The sequence below is a fragment of the Papaver somniferum genome, chromosome 9 (genome assembly GCF_003573695.1).
Source record: "Papaver somniferum cultivar HN1 chromosome 9, ASM357369v1, whole genome shotgun sequence".
Classification (NCBI taxonomy): domain Eukaryota; kingdom Viridiplantae; phylum Streptophyta; class Magnoliopsida; order Ranunculales; family Papaveraceae; genus Papaver; species Papaver somniferum.
The window spans coordinates 50,683,220-50,693,875 of record NC_039366.1 but is presented as its reverse complement, the minus strand read 5'-3'; positions in this window follow the sequence as shown (position 1 = coordinate 50,693,875).

The following is a 10,656-nucleotide window of genomic DNA, read 5'->3' as shown; positions in this document are numbered from 1 at the left end:
GGAGGAGAGTAACCTAATTGGGAAAAATCTCTTACGGCCGCTCAGTTTAAAGTCTTCTTTGGGATTGAGAAGCTCTATTAGTACCGATGGTGGGAAACTAGATAATTGAGGTTTATCTTGTGTTTTCGATTGATTTGATTGACTAACACTGGTTGAACTTTGATTGCACCTAGTTTGTTTATGCTTGAGAATCTTCTCTTCTGATATAATATTCACTCAAACTATATCGAAGTATCGACAAGGATCTTTAGACTGTTTGTAGATCTAAAGACGTCTTGTGATAATCCATTGTTAACAGACTTCATTCTGTGCGTGATTGATCACAAGAGATTCAAGTTGTTGTGTGCAGGCGTTTATTGAAGATCTAAGAAGATTTGAAGACAAAAAAGATATTGAAAATTTCTGATTTGGGGTTCATAATCTTTGGTGTACACAATACTTGTTTCGGTATAGAGGATCCAACTATAATCGGTTTATCCTTGTCCTAGATTGGATTGATTAGTTGTGTAGATCAGCTTCAATACAATTCTTTGTGATTAAAAGTATTGATTGCAAAATCTTAACAATTACCTTGGGTAGTTGAGAATAAGATAGATCTAAGAACCTGACGAAGGAGTTTATTGAGATAAACAGAAGAGCCTTTATCGAACTCACATCACTTGGTTGAAGAGAGTTGCTACCAAACATATTTGTTGTTACTTTACAGTTTAGAATACGAACCAAAGGAATTGTTCCAAGTACGTGACTTATTCATAAGTTAGAGGCGTGGGAATACAGACGGAACTAGGTGAACTATAGGTATAGTTGCTTGGTATCAACTATACGAAGTTGGTTTAATTTTGTGTAGCGGCTTAATCCTGAGAGTATTCAATTCTGGACAAGGTCCCGGGGTTTTTCTGCATTTGCGATTTCCTCGTTATAAAATCTTGTTGTGTCATTTACTTTTTGTTAGAGCAGAGATCGGTCGACCTCGCATGCGTTGCTATATCAAGCATGTTTGTCAATGTTAGTGATCAAAACTATGAGTCTTGATTTCTAGTCTATTATAGCTAAGTCTCGGAGTAAGATAGAAAAGTGTAGTTGAGCTCAAGGACTTCATGGCGATTCATCATACAACGACGAAGATCTACTCAAGGAACCGTGGAACTTCATCAACAAAAAGGTATGTGGAGACTTGAACTTATATATCACTCAAAAGTATATCTATTTTATCTCCTACTTCTTATGAGACAAAAAGTCGCATGCTATATAGAATGGATCATACACATTTGACATTTCGAGCTGAGTATTCACTACTTATCTTTTTCTCGAAATCGTGTGTTGGTGAAGCGTTTCGCTTTGATCAAGTTTATCTTCACCTAGTGACAAAAGTCATGAAAAGTTTCAATTACTTTGAGAATTGCTTTGACGTGAAACGGCCTGTGAATAACGGCTATATAACGTCCTCTGAGAATTTCTCAATGATTGAAATGAGAGTTTAGATTACATAACCATGTATTCCTTAATACGAAGTTTTCGAACTTTGTTGATTGAGAGAAACCGGAGGAATTGTCTTTGCCAAGCCCGCGAACCCAGTCCGCGAACTGACGGAAGTTCTCTTACCGAGAATTTCTGCTGGGATTTTTCAAAAACTCGTTTGCGTGTTTAGTCTGCGAACTCAGTCCGCGAACTGTCGGAAGTATTTTTGCCGAGATTTTCTGCTGAGTTTGGAAAACTCTGCCGGTTGCCTTAAGTCCGCGAACTTGTTTGTGAGCTTAAGTGGTTATGATCTAAAGATGTGCTCTGAACATGAAACTTAAATTACTAAGGAATGCTTTATGCAAATCGTGGCTATAAATTTCATGAGCCGATTCATCGAATCGAATCATCTTTGTTTCAATTATGTCTTGTGTAGTTACATAAGATCTCATAGCAATTGAACTAGTTATGGTGAAGAAGAACTAGGTTAATATGAAATGCTCATATGGTTAACCTTTTGGGCTACTATGTTGAACCAACATACACGTACACGTTTGGGCATGGTTTTCACAAACCCGGTAAACGTTTACCCAAGTGTGTGTGACAAGTTAAGTTTTCGATCTAACGGTTGAGAAATATTAACTTGAATCTAAATCAGGTTTTCATCTAACAGTGAATATGGATTGCTTTGTAACTAAGGCAAAACCCTGATTTGAAGGATATATAAAGGAGACATCTAGCATTGTGCAAAACTAATCCCCACACGTGTGTGTGATACTAGTGCGCTCGCTAGAGTCGATTCTCCTTTAACCTTTGATTTTCTTCTATAAAACTAGGTTAACGACTTCAAGACTTCATTGGGATTGTGAAGCTAGACCGATACTACTTTTATCGTAGTTATGTGATCTGATCTTGCATCTTCTATCGTACGAGTACAATCTTTGATTGGCTTGAGATCGTGAGAGTTCTCCGATAGGCAAGATAAAGAAGTCAGAAACATCTTCGTCTCACTGTTTGTGATTCCTCGACAAACCGCTTCTATAGTCAAGAAGGATTGTTGAGAGGTGATTGATTAATATAGGATGTTCTTCGGGAATATAAGACCGGATTATCAATAGGTTCCTGTTCACCTTTATTTTATATCTTAAGACGGAACAAAACCTAGGGTTTTTCTGTGGGAGACAGATTTATCCTTTGATAGACTTTTCTGTGTGAGACAGATTTGTTTATTATCAAGTCTGCGATTTTGGGTTGCAGCAACTCTTGGTTGTGGGTGAGATCAGCTAAGGGAATCAAGTGCGCAGTATCCTGTTGGGATCAGAGGCGTAGTACAACTGTACCTTGAATTAGTGGGAGACTGATTGGGGTTCAAATATAGTCTAGTACGAAGTTAGCTTGGAGTAGGCTAGTGTCTGTAGAGGCTTAATACAGTGTGTATTCAATCTGGACTAGCTCCCAGGGTTTTTCTGCATTTGCGGTTTCCTCGTTAACAAAATTTCTGGTGTCTGTGTTATTTCATTTTCCACATTATATTGTTTATCTTTATAATTGAAATAATACAGGTTGTGCGTTAAAGGTTAATTGATTGGATATCCGACCTTGTGGTTGTCGATTTCATTGATTAACACTTGGACATTGGTCTTTGTTACCATCCACGTTATTCCTTGTATTTGTAAAGACTCGTTATTGTTTTTAGCTTGAGTAAAAATCAAATCAAGAGAGAGATATTAACTCATTGATATACTTTTATCTAGATTAAGTCTGACTGTCTAGTTGATTCTCTATCAAAGTATTTCGGAGTTAGTCCATACAAATTGCTAAGCGAAATATTGGGTGGTGTTGTTAGACCCCCGCTTTTCAATTGGTATCAGACCAGGAAAACACGTTAAAGACCTCATAAGTATGTGTTTGTAGCGATCTGATTATGGACGAGTCTATCTCTAATAACGTACCAGTTCAGAAATTACCAGATTATTTTAAAAGCTTGGATTCAACTGAGAGAACTGTCACATCTAAGTCAATATCTAAACATTCTCTTGATGTAAAAACTGTTGATTGGGAAACTCTCCTAGAATAACAGTTGGATGAACTTTCTGATGAAGGTGATTCAGATATTGATAGAGATGTTGATGAGGAAGTCTCAGAATATGTTAAGTTTTTGGATTCATGGAAAATGAAGAAGATTACAACTTCTCATGTCTCACCTCTTCTGATTCCTCTCTGTCGAGAAAACAAGAAATTGAGAAGATGTTACGCAGGTGTTTATTTTTCGAATCATTCTTGCGAATCGATCCTCAAGGATTCTAAGGAAAACCTACGTATGAAGTCACTTGAATGTGACAATCTTTATCAAAAGTACTTTTTGTTGGAAGAGAAACTTGCAAAATCTGAAGCAAGGTTTAACTCTCAACAAATTAGTTTTGATGACAGAGAAAGTGCTTGTCTCGCTCGAGAAAAACGCCTTGAGGCTGATTTAGCTGCTGCTCTTGATAAAATCAAGATGTTGGAAGATGACTTGAAAAAGTTCAATACTAGTTCAAGCAAATTAACCACTATGTTAGGAGCAAGTAAAAATCATCGTGATACACGAGGATTGGGCTATAAGGGAATAGATGCTCCAAGTATTAGCAAAGAGGTAAAATTTGTCAAGGCTAATGATTCTTCTCAACAAACGGTTTCCACTGATGGAAAAAGTGAATACCTTCACCTGCAGTTAAGGTTCAAAAGAGCAAAGTTTATCAACCTCCAAAGACAGCACACATGGATCAAGGTAAGAACATTCCTTATGTTTGCCACTATTGCGGAAATAAAGGTCACCTGGAAAGGAGATGTCGTTTCCGTATAAGGAATGTGAAACTTCATGATGTTCTTGTTTGGGCATCACAAGAAGTTGTGAAACCAAGATCATACGTTAATACTGATCCTCTTAACGTTACAGGTTGTAATTGTCCAACCTTTAGGCAAGGGAATCAGTGTTATGATAAAACTAGATTTGCTTATAAATGTCGTACGAATCCTTTTCATAATCATAATGGTTATCAAAAGGATAACTTCGTAAAGACGAAGACAAGATCCGATGCTCCCAACTGGAGAAAGACTAACTTGCAAAAGAATAGTCAATCCAATTCTCTTCCGAGAATTCTAGAAGAGAGTAATGGGAAGAATGTTCCAATTGTTCCTAAACGCACTCAGAAGTGGATACCAAAGAAAGTCGATGATGTTTTGAGTGTGAAAAGGAATGATCTCCAAGAAAATTCCATGACTATGGAGAAGGCAATATCCATGATGTTGGAACTTAAGAAGTTTTCTGGGAAAATGGAATTGGATGTGAAAGGTTCTAAAAGCGATCTCTTTCATGATAATCCAAAGATCACTTGTGGTGATCAAGACATTGTTCACCCCAACACAACTTGATTGTGTTGTAAGTGCATCCTCACCAAGGAATGCCATGTTATGTATACGGTGAGGGAAGCACGAGAATTGGGGCACACAAATTATGTTCGGTAAGGCTTTAGAATTATTCTGGATTCATCTAAAAAGGTATGTCTATAAACTTGAGCAATCTTTGTACTTTTATTTGCTTAGAATACTTTTAATAATCTTGCTTATCGTTCATTTCTACCTAACTTGATCTGTGTTTAAGGTTCTTAAATGTTTAGATTTGATAATAATAGTTCGGGATGTTTGGACTACATGGTACACATACCAAGTACGCATAACAACATTCAAAATCAAAATCCAGGGGGTTTAAGTTCGCAAACCCGTATGCATACTTGACGTCGATATTCGGTAAACTTGTTTTGGTCGTAACTTCTTCGTCCAAACTCGGATTTACCTCATTATTTTTGCATTCTCTTCCTTATTGAATTCCCTTCAAAATGGAGATGAGAATTGTTGAATTTGGATGAGTTAATATTGGTCTTTGTCATGTCTCTTGTTTTTTAGTGTTTGCTCCGTTTCGTTGCACTTGTTCTATTCTCTTGGACTTGGGAACTGGGATTCTTGGGGAAATCCTATTCTAAGATATTTTGTGGCTGTTACAAGAGTGATGTTGGTGAATCACAAAGAAGGAAGTTCGAGAATGGGTAGTAGTTCACATTGCTATATATTCTTGAATGTTCACAATCATCTCATGTGAACTATGGTGCATAGTCGTCAATGACTTTGTATGTTCTTCTTTGTTAAGGAAATCTTTTCATACGCTTTTGGTAACCACTCTTGGTATAAATCCGTGCGAAAAAGATTTATTCTACCTTTTAAGGGCAAAGATTGTTATTGAAGTATTAATCTTTATGGTTTTTTTATATTGCAATTGTTTATGGGATATGTATTGTTTGCGTCCGTGAACTTGAAGGTCCCATATGTTTTCAAAAGTAAAGTCGTTCATGAATTGGTTTTAGTATTGATGAATGGACCAATGGACTTTTGACAAATACAAAAGTTATGCCTATGCAGTCATTTATTTGATGGAAAATAGGATAAAATCTTTTGTGTGACAAGGATAAAGTCTATTATGTCATTATGCATATAGTAATAGGAAGATAGAATAGATCCTTGTATGTATTCCACGGTATTGATCTTCATTGATCCATTCTTTTTGTATTACCGTGAAGGCTCCATTGTGTGTCTTATGTTGAGCACGATACAACTAAGTCGATTATTCTTATTGGCTTTGTTGGTTGTTCCATAAGATGCTATATGTTGAGCATTATGAACTAAATTAATCATCTTGGTTGGTTATTTAGTTATTTGCTCTGAAAGTCTTCTTTTGTCGAGCAAAACATTTGACAATTAAATTGATTACTTCTGTGATTAGTTTGGTTGTGTTTTCCAATTAGATTAATTACAGGTTCTCTTGTAATTAGTCTAGTTGAGTTTTCATATATTCCACAACTTCTTGTGTTGAGTATATGAACGGCTATACTAACTATGTTCCATTGGTTGATGTAGTCGTATATTTCGTAAGGTTTTCCATATGTTGAGTATGTGAACGATTAAGTTAGTCATCTCTGTATGATTACCTTAGTCGTAGCTCCATAAGTTTACTTATGTTGAGCACTATCAATTAAATTGATCACTTTTGTGGTTTGATTTAGTTGCGTATTCCAATTAAAATAATCATTGGTTTACTTGTGATTAATTTGATTGAGTTTTGGATATAGAAAATCATTTTCCTATGGTTTTTGGTGTCCAATTAAAATTCCTTCTTTTCTTTCGAAATTAAGGTCGCTCTTGTTGTTCTCTCGGGAATGACATCAAATGGGGGAGAGTTCTTTTGAACTTGTGCTTAATGGTAATATCTTGCGGGGTGTGCCGCTGTCGAATTTTATAGGGGTTATTTTGTATCTTAAAACTCCTTGATGAATGCATTTAGCTTCGGCTTTATGATTGCATCTAAATTAAGTTGGTATGTATTTTTTTCTTTTAGTCTATGAAACGTCTCTTCTTGGAAATTTCATTAGGAACCCGTTCTTGTACCTTTGCCAATTTTATTGACAAAAAGGGGGAGAATTAATGTGTAGTTCTACTACATATACATATGGTTTTCAGATCATTGTGTAAGGGGGAGAGGTTTCCATGTGAGATGGAGTATTGACTAAGGGGGAGTGATACATATCACTGTAGTATTATTGTTAAAGTCGTGATGCAATTGGACTTTGATGTTACATAATAATATTATGTCACTGTATATAATAATGATCGAGAATCTCAATTTCTCTCATTGTTATAGCTACGGATCTTCAGCAACGGTGATGCTAAAATTACAACCATTGGGATCATTGGAGTACTTGGAAGGAAGAAGATTTCAGGGAACGTTGAAGATTATACTATGGAATAGGAGCCACTAAAGTTTATCTTTTTGTATTGCATATGTATTAATAGTTTTGTCACTAAAATTGACAAAGGGGAGATTGTTAGAGAATAGCTCGGTCGACCTCGCATGCGTTGCTATATCAAGCATGTTTGTCAATGTTAGTGATCAAAACTCTGAGTCTTGATTTCTAGTCTATTATAGCTAAGTCTCGGACTAGGATAGAAAAGTGTAGTTGAGCTCAAGGACTTCATGGCGATTAATCATACAACGACGAAGATCTACTCAAGGAACCGTGGAACTTCATCAACAAAAAGGTATGTGGAGACTTGAACCTATCTATCACTCAAAAGTCTATCTATTTTATCTCCTAATTCTTATGAGACAAAAAGTCGTATGCTATACAGATTGGATCATACACATTTGACATTTCGAGTTGAGTATTCACTACTTATCTTTTTATCGAAATCGTGTGTTGGTAAAGCGTTTCGCTTTGATCAAGTTTATCTTCACCTAGTGACGAAAGTCATGAAAAGTTTCAATTACTTTGAGAATTGCTCTGACGTGAAACGGTCTGTGAAATAACTACTATATAACGTCCTCTGAGAATGTCTCAATGATTGGAATGAGAGTTTAAATTACATAACCATGTATTCCTTAATCCGAAGTTTTCGAACTTTGTTGATTGAGAGAAACCGGAGGAATTGGCTTTGCCAAGTCCGCGAACTCACGGAAGTTCTCTTACCGAGAATTTCTGCTGGGATTTTCCAAAAACTCGTTTGCGTGTTTAGTCCTCGAACTCAGTCCGCGAACCTAGTCCGCGAACTGGCAGAAGTCTTTTTGCCGAGATTTTCTGCTGAGTTTGGAAAACTCTGCCATTTCCTTAAGTCCGCGAACTTGTTTGTGAGCTTAAGTGGTTATGATCTAAAGATGTGATCTAAACATGAAACTTAAATTACTAAGGAATTCTTTATGCAAACCGTGGCTATAAATTTCATGAGCCGATTCATAGAATCGAATCATCTTTGTTTCAATTATGTCTTGTGTAGTTACATAAGATCTCATATCAATTGAAAAACTCTCTAACTAGTTCATTTGAGTCAATTGAACTAGTTATGATGAAGAAGAACTAGGTTAATATGAAATGCTCATATGGTTAGTCTTTTGGGTTACTATGTTGAACCAACATACACGTACACGTTTGGGCATGGTTTTCACAAACCCGGTAAACGTTTACCCAAGTGTGTGTGACAAGTTAAGTTTTCGATCTAACGGTTGAGAAATATTAACTTGAATCTAAATTAGGTTTTCATCTAACGGTGAATATTGATTGCTTTGTAACTAAGGAAAAACCCTGATTTGAAGGCTATATAAAGGAGACATCTAGCATTGTGCAAAACTAATCCCCACACGTCTGTGTGATACTAGTGCGCTCGCTAGAGTCTATTCTCCTTTAACCTTTGGTTTTCTTCTCTAAAACCAGGTTAACGACTTAAAGACTTCATTGGGATTGTGAATCCAGACGATACTATTTTTATCGTAGTTGTGTGATCTGATCTTGTATATTTTATCGTACGAGTATAATGTTTGATTGGCTTGAGTTCGTGAGAGTTCTCCGATAGGCAAGATAAAGAAGGCACAAACATCTTCGTTTCACTGTTTGTGATTCCTCGACAAACCTCTTGTGTAGTCAAGAAGGATTGTTGAGAGGTGATTGATTAATCTAGGCTGTTTTTCGGGAATATAAGACCGGATTATCAATTGGTTCATGTTGACCTTGATTTTATATCTTAAGACAGAACAAAACCTAGGGTTTTTCTGTGGGAGATATATTTATCCTTTGATAGACTTTTCTGTGTGAGACAGATTTGTTTATTATCAAGTCTGCGATTTTGGGTTGCAGCAACTCTTGGTTGTGGGTGAGATCAGCTAAGGGAATCAAGTGCGCAGTATCCTGCTGGGATCAGAGGCGTAGGAGTACAACTGTACCTTTAATTAGTGGGAGACTGATTGGGGTTCAACTGTAGTCCAGTCCGAAGTTAGCTTGGAGTAGGCTAGTGTCTGTAGCGTCTTAATACAGTGTGTATTCAATCTGGACTAGGTCCCGGGGTTTTTCTGCATTTGCGGTTTCCTCGTTAACAAAATTTCTGGTGTCTGTGTTATTTCATTTTCCGCATTATATTGTTTATCTTTATATTGAAATAATACAGGTTGTGTGTTAAAGGTTAATTGATTGGAGATCCGACCTTGTGGTTGTCGATTTCATTGATTAACACTTGGACATTGGTCTTTGGTACCGTCCAAGTTATTCCTTGTATTTGATAAAGACTCGTTATTTTTTTTAGCTTGAGTAAAAATCAAATCAAGGGAGAGATATTAACTCCTTGAGATACTTTTATCTAGATTGAGTCTGACTGTCTAGTTGATTCTCTAGCAAAGTATTTCGGAGTTAGTTCATACAGATTGCTAAGCGAAATATTGGGTGGTGTTGTTAGACCCCCGCTTTTTCACTTTTATTTTCCGCATTATAATTGTTTTATTATAATTAAAGTAAATTACACAAACGTTAATTCCTATTTACTCGATGTTGGAACTTAACAAGTTTTTTGGGAAAATGGAATTGGATGTGAAAGGTTCTAAAGGCGATCTCTTTCATGATAATCCAAAGATCACTTGTGGTGAGCAAGACATTGTTCACCCCAACACAACTTGATTGTGTTGTAAGTGCATCCTCACCAAGGAATGCTCTGTTATGTATATAGTGAGGGAAGCACGAGAATTGGGGCACACAGATTATGTTCGGTAAGGCTTTAGAATTCGTTTAGATTCATCTAAAAAGGTATGTCTATAAACTTGAGCAAGATTTGTGCTTTTATTTGCTTAGAATACTTATAATAATCTTTCTTATCGTTCATTTCTACCTAACTTGATCTGTGTTTAAGGTTCTTAAATGTTTAGGTTTGATAATAATAGTTCGGGATGTTTGGACTACATGGTACACATACCAAGTATGCATAACAACATTCAAAATCAAAATCCAGGGGTTTAAGTTCGCAAACCCGTATGCATACTTGACGTCGATATTCGGTAAACTTGTTTTGGCCGTAACTTCTTCGTCCAAACTCGGATTTACCTCATTATTTTTGCATTCTCTTCCTTATTGAATTCCCTTCAAAATGGAGATGAGAATTGTTTAATTTGGATGAGTTAATATTGGTCTTTGTCTTGTCTCTTGTTTTTTTAGTGTTTGCTCCGTTTCGTTGCACTTGTTCTATTCTCTTGGACTTGGGCACTGGGATTCTTGGAGAAATCCTATTCTAAGATATTTTGTGGCTGTTACAAGAGTGATGTTGGTGAATCACAAAGAAAGAAGTTCGAGAATGGGT